Raw genomic sequence first — 6,807 nt, forward strand, 5'->3', positions numbered from 1 at the left:
TTGGGCATTTTTGAAATTATTTCTGTAGCTGAACACTACTCCCAAATATGTATACTCATCAACAACTTCTAATATTTCTGTGTTAAACATAAATGGTTTAAATCTCCTGACCTTTCCTCTCGAGAAAATAATCACTTTCGTTTTACTGATATTGACTTGGAGAGACCATAACTTACAGTATTCACTGAGAGCATTTAAAGCCAACTGTAATTCGTTTTCGCTTGTTGCTAGTATCAGCGTATCGTCTGCATACAGAAGCGAATAAAGTTTTAAAAGAACGTCTATGCCATTGTCGAACATGAGCTCTTTCATATTTTTTGGTAACAAATGAACACCATCGAATCTCTCTCTCATGTATAACTCAAAATCGTTCAAATATATAGCAAAGAGAAGAGGGGATAAATTCTCACCTTGTCTGACACCCATATTGCAATTGAAAAAACCAGACCTCTCATTATTACTTATTACACAAGATTTAAGATGGGAGTACATATTATATAGTACTCTGAACACTTTCCCCTTGACGTTGTTTTGTATAAGCTTATACCACAAAGATGTTCTGTCTATTGAATCAAATGCCTTTTTGTAATCTACGAAGGCGCAGTATAATCTTTTCTTTTGGGAAAGGTACAAATCTATGACAGAATGCAGCACAAATACGTGGTCAATTGTGGAATAATTCTCTCGAAATCCTGCTTGTTCTTCACCAATGAGATCTAAGGAATTTAGATATTGATTGAGTCTTTCATTTATAATGGAAGAAAATAGTTTTTCAACACAACTTAACAATGAAATACCGCGATAATTATCTGGATCATCAATGGAACCTTTCTTTTTATAGATTGGACGAATAAGACCTATGGACCATTCTGTTGGTATGATCCCTGTATCAAGAATGACATTAAACAATTTAGTTAACACACCTATCAATGAACCACTGCTATTTTTCAAACACTCGTTCACTATCAAATCACTTCCAGAGCTTTTGTTATTTTTCAGTAGCTTGATATGCTTTACTACTTCTTCCCCAGATATTGGGTTGTTAAATATTTCTGCGTTTGACGAACTTGAAACATTAACATTGCGATTAATCAGGCTACTAAAACTTATACTGTTCTGATTTGGTGGACCATTATCATTCAAGTTTTGAAAGTGCGCCTGAAATGCGTCAATACTGATAGTGCAATTATTTATTTTCTTTTTCGTTTTCGGGTTTAGTATTTTCCAATATTCCTTTGGGTCCTTTGTCTTTAAAGCACGCAGAGATTCATGGGTCTCCCTAAAATACACATCACGAGCATTCTTCGTGGTCTTCCTGTACAGTCGTTTTACTCTTTCTAGCTCACAAATACTAGCGCTGTTAGGAGATTTACATTTTTTCTTTAATTTTAGGTATTTAGCTCGAAGTTCTTTACAGGTGTCATTGAACCAAGGCTTATCATTACGTGTTCTAGGGGGATGAAAGTGTCTTTTTTTAGAATCAAACGTTTTCACCATATTTGCCTTGGACGCAGCCTCAACATAAACTTTTTGAATTGATTCGTACAACGCATCTAAGGTGTCTTGACTAGGCTCATCTTGCACTGCGTCGATTTTGTCTGAAATAGAATCTATAAGTTTTTCATCCAAACCTCCTCTAAACTCATTAGCTAAGGATCTGTCCCATATAATCTTTATAGTTTTTGTAGTTGAATGCAAATTTTCGTCTTCAAGCCGAATTCGTTTATCATCTTCTGAACAGTCAGTATCATTATTCTCTTCCAAACATTCAATATCATTACGTAACATAACACGTATTGCGTGGTGTTTGTCAGAAATTGTGTCATCAAATGGATCTACCGCAAAATCTTTAACAAGCTGAAAAGAATCACTTGAAAACAGACAATAATCAATGGTACTTAAGTTTGCAAAAGTAAAGTTGCCTGGAATATCGCTGCCTACACGGCCATTTAAAATAGACAGATCGAATGCTTTGCATAGATCAATGAGATTCTTTCCATTAACATTAACACAATTATCGTTGTTACGTCTTACTGAAAGCGAAGAGATAAAATCACTTATTTGTAAGTGAGGAAAATATTCCGCGTTGTCCACGTGTACACCATCTTCAACATAATCTGCTAGATTTCCAGTACGAGCATTAAAGTCCCCAACTAAACACAGTGGTAAATCTAATTTACTCTTAATATTTATGATTCCACAGGCTATATCTTCAAATATGTCAGGTTCAACACTGGCGTAGCCAGGGGGGGGGGGGGGGGGCGATGGGGGCGGTCGCCCCCCCTAAGATTTGGACCGGGGATTTGGGAGGCGGAAAAAAAAAAATGCGTGTATACTGTATGCATGCACATGAAGCGGGTCTCCTTTGCAACCTTTCATCAAATAAGATATTTTTTTGAATATTTCACTCAAAGTGTGCACCAGATCGTTGAATTTCAATTCAAAATATGCAAAATCTCTCGTGCTTGGGAGGGGGTATCCCCCTCCCAAACCCTCCCCCTCTGTCCCTCTTTCCCTAGCTTAGTACACTTTTTAGATTTACAAAAAAATTATGAATAATTCTGAGTGCACAAGACTTATCACATACCTTCCAAAAACTCAAGGTTCCCTGATGTATAAGGGGAATTTCCCCTTTTAATCGACCCTTTCCTCCCTCAGTCCCCTCCCCCATCAGTTTTTTTTTTGTTGATTTCCCAAATGTTGATTCCATCAAATATGCGTATACGAGATATCTCAATTTCAACCTTAAAAAGGCAAAAGCTCCATCGGAAGGGAAAGGTGGAGATAACACTCGCCCACGCCTTCTCCCTGCTCACCCGCCCCTCCTCCCCCCCCCCCTTCCGCCATGCATAGAAGTAGACTGTGGCTATACCCAGATCGCTTTATTTCAATTCTAAAAACGCAAAAGGCCTCCGCGAGCGGGAGGCGGAATTCCCCTTCCCCTAAGCTCTACCTCACTAGACTTTATACACTGACACACAGATGGTGCACATTCGGAATAAGAGCTAAATTCCGTGATTTTAACACTTCGATGAAAAAGTATTGCACAAAAAATTTGCACCAGATCGCTGAATTTCAGGTCTGAAAACGCAAAATCCCCTTCGTGTGGGAGGGGATATGCCCCTATCTACAACCTCGTGTGCATGCTTTTTCTGTTTGATTGCTGAACAGACAGCGTTCATGATATTCAGTGTAAGAATTAATGCAAGAAGTGTATTTAAATATAGGCAAATTGTTCAATAATAATCTACACTAAAATATACTGCAACCTCAAACAAGTGGGACTGCTTCAACTCGTTAAAACACGCAAAAACATGCATCAAATTGCACCATTTTGCAACATCAATATGAAAAAGTTCTCACCGTGGGAGGGGGGACACCCCCTCCCACACCCTCCCCTCTCCCTTCGCTCGCTCCGCTTGCTCGGGTTCAGTCGCGTTCATGATATTCAGTGAAAAGAAGTAATACAAGAAGTGTATTTCAATCATACCATATTATAGGCAAATTGTTCAATGATAATCTACATCAAAATATACTGCTACCTTACACTAATGTTACTGTTTCACGCGCAAAAACATGCATCAAATTGCACCATTTGCAACATCAAAATGCAAAAAGTTCTCACGTGGGAGGGGGGACACCCCCTCCCACACCCTCCCCCTCCCCCTTCGCTCGCTCTGCTCGCTCGGGTTCAGTCGCGTTCATGATATTCAGTGAAAAGAATTAATACAAGAAGATTATTCAAATTGATACCATTTTATGTGCAAATTGTTCAATAATAATCTACATCAAAATATACTGCTACCTTACACTAATGTTACTGTTTCACGTCGATAAAACGCGCAAAAACATGCATCAAATTGCATCATTTGCAACATCAAAATGCAAAAAGTTCTCACCGTGGGAGGGGGGACACCCCCTCCCACACCCTCCCCTCTCCCTTCGCTCGCTCCGCTTGCTCGGGTTCAGTCGCGTTCATGATATTCAGTGAAAAGAATTAATACAAGAAGTGTATTTAAATCATACCATATTATAAGCAAATCGTTCAATGATAATCTACATCAAAATGTACTGCAACCTTAAACAAGTGGGACTGTTTCAACTCGTTAAAACACGCAAAAACATGCATCAAGTTGCACCATTTGCAACATCAAAATGCAAAAAGTTCTCACCGTGGGAGGGGGTACACCCCCTCCCACACCCTCCCCCTCCTCCTTCGCTCGCTCGGGTTCAGTCGCGTTCATGATATTCAGTGAAAAGAATTAATACAAAAAAATTATTTTAATGATACCATTTTATAGGCAAATTGTTCAATAATAATCTACATCAAAATATACTGCTACCTTACACTAATGTTACTGTTTCACGCGCAAAAACATGCATCAAATTGCACCATTTGCAACATCAAAATGCAAAAAGTTCTCACCGTGGGAGGGGGGACACCCCTCCCACACCCTCCCCTCCCCCCTCGCTCGCTCCGCTTGCTCGGGTTCAGTCGCGTTCATGATATTCAGTGAAAAGAATTAATACAAGAAGATTATTCAAATTGATACCATTTTATGTGCAAATTGTTCAATAATAATCTACATCAAAATATACTGCTACCTTACACTAATGTTACTGTTTCACGTCGATAAAACGCGCAAAAACATGCATCAAATTGCATCATTTGCAACATCAAAATGCAAAAAGTTCTAACCGTGGGAGGGGAGGGACACCCCCTCCCACACCCTCCCCTCTCCCTTCGCTCGCTCCGCTTGCTCGGGTTCAGTCGCGTTCATGATATTCAGTGAAAAAAAGTAATACAAGAAGTGTATTTAAATCATACCATATTATAAGCAAATCGTTCAATGATAATCTACATCAAAATATACTGCAACCTTAAACAAGTGGGACTGTTTCAACTCGTTAAAACACGCAAAAACATGCATCAAGTTGCACCATTTGCAACATCAAAATGCAAAAAGTTCTCACATAGGGAGGGGGTACACCCCCTCCCACACCCTCCCCCTCCTCCTTCGCTCGCTCGGGTTCAGTCGCGTTCATGATATTCAGTGAAAAGAATTAATACAAGAAAATTATTTTAATCATACCATTTTATAGGCAAATTGTTCAATAATAATCTACATCAAAATATACTGCTACCTTACACTAATGTTACTGTTTCACGCGCAAAAACATGCATCAAATTGCACCATTTGCAACATCAAAATGCAAAAAGTTCTCACCGTGGGAGGGGGGACACCCCCTCCCACACCCTCCCCTCCCCCCTCGCTCGCTCCGCTTGCTCGGGTTCAGTCGCGTTCATGATATTCAGTGAAGAGAATTAATACAAGAAGATTATTCAAATTGATACCATTTTATGTGCAAATTGTTCAATAATAATCTACATCAAAATATACTGCTACCTTACACTAATGTTACTGTTTCACGTCGATACAACGCGCAAAAACATGCATCAAATTGCATCATTTGCAACATCAAAATGCAAAAAGTTCTAACCGTGGGAGGGGAGGGACACCCCCTCCCACACCCTCCCCTCTCCCTTCGCTCGCTCCGCTTGCTCGGGTTCAGTCGCGTTCATGATATTCAGTGAAAAAAAGTAATACAAGAAGTGTATTTAAATCATACCATATTATAAGCAAATCGTTCAATGATAATCTACATCAAAATATACTGCAACCTTAAACAAGTGGGACTGTTTCAACCCGTTAAAACACGCAAAAACATGCATCAAGTTGCACCATTTGCAACATCAAAATGCAAAAAGTTCTCACATAGGGAGGGGGTACACCCCCTCCCACACCCTCCCCCTCCTCCTTCGCTCGCTCGGGTTCAGTCGCGTTCATGATATTCAGTGAAAAGAATTAATACAAAAAAATTATTTTAATGATACCATTTTATAGGCAAATTGTTCAATAATAATCTACATCAAAATATACTGCTACCTTACACTAATGTTACTGTTTCACGCGCAAAAACATGCATCAAATTGCACCATTTGCAACATCAAAATGCAAAAAGTTCTCACCGTGGGAGGGGGGACACCCCCTCCCACACCCTCCCCTCCCCCCTCGCTCGCTCCGCTTGCTCGGGTTCAGTCGCGTTCATGATATTCAGTGAAGAGAATTAATACAAGAAGATTATTCAAATTGATACCATTTTATGTGCAAATTGTTCAATAATAATCTACATCAAAATATACTGCTACCTTACACTAATGTTACTGTTTCACGTCGATAAAACGCGCAAAAACATGCATCAAATTGCATCATTTGCAACATCAAAATGCAAAAAGTTCTAACCGTGGGAGGGGGGGGGGACACCCCCTCCCACACCCTCCCCTCTCCCTTCGCTCGCTCCGCTTGCTCGGGTTCAGTCGCGTTCATGATATTCAGTGAAAAAAAGTAATACAAGAAGTGTATTTAAATCATACCATATTATAAGCAAATCGTTCAATGATAATCTACATCAAAATATACTGCAACCTTAAACAAGTGGGACTGTTTCAACTCGTTAAAACACGCAAAAACATGCATCAAGTTGCACCATTTGCAACATCAAAATGCAAAAAGTTCTCACATAGGGAGGGGGTACACCCCCTCCCACACCCTCCCCCTCCTCCTTCGCTCGCTCGGGTTCAGTCGCGTTCATGATATTCAGTGAAAAGAATTAATACAAGAAAATTATTTTAATGATACCATTTTATAGGCAAATTGTTCAATAATAATCTACATCAAAATATACTGCTACCTTACACTAATGTTACTGTTTCACGCGCAAAAACATGCATCAAATTGCACCATT

This window comes from Diadema antillarum, unplaced genomic scaffold (genome assembly GCF_040938485.1).
Source record: "Diadema antillarum isolate AM-2024a unplaced genomic scaffold, OU_Dant_1.0 seq00001448_RagTag, whole genome shotgun sequence".
In the NCBI taxonomy this organism is placed as follows: domain Eukaryota; kingdom Metazoa; phylum Echinodermata; class Echinoidea; order Diadematoida; family Diadematidae; genus Diadema; species Diadema antillarum.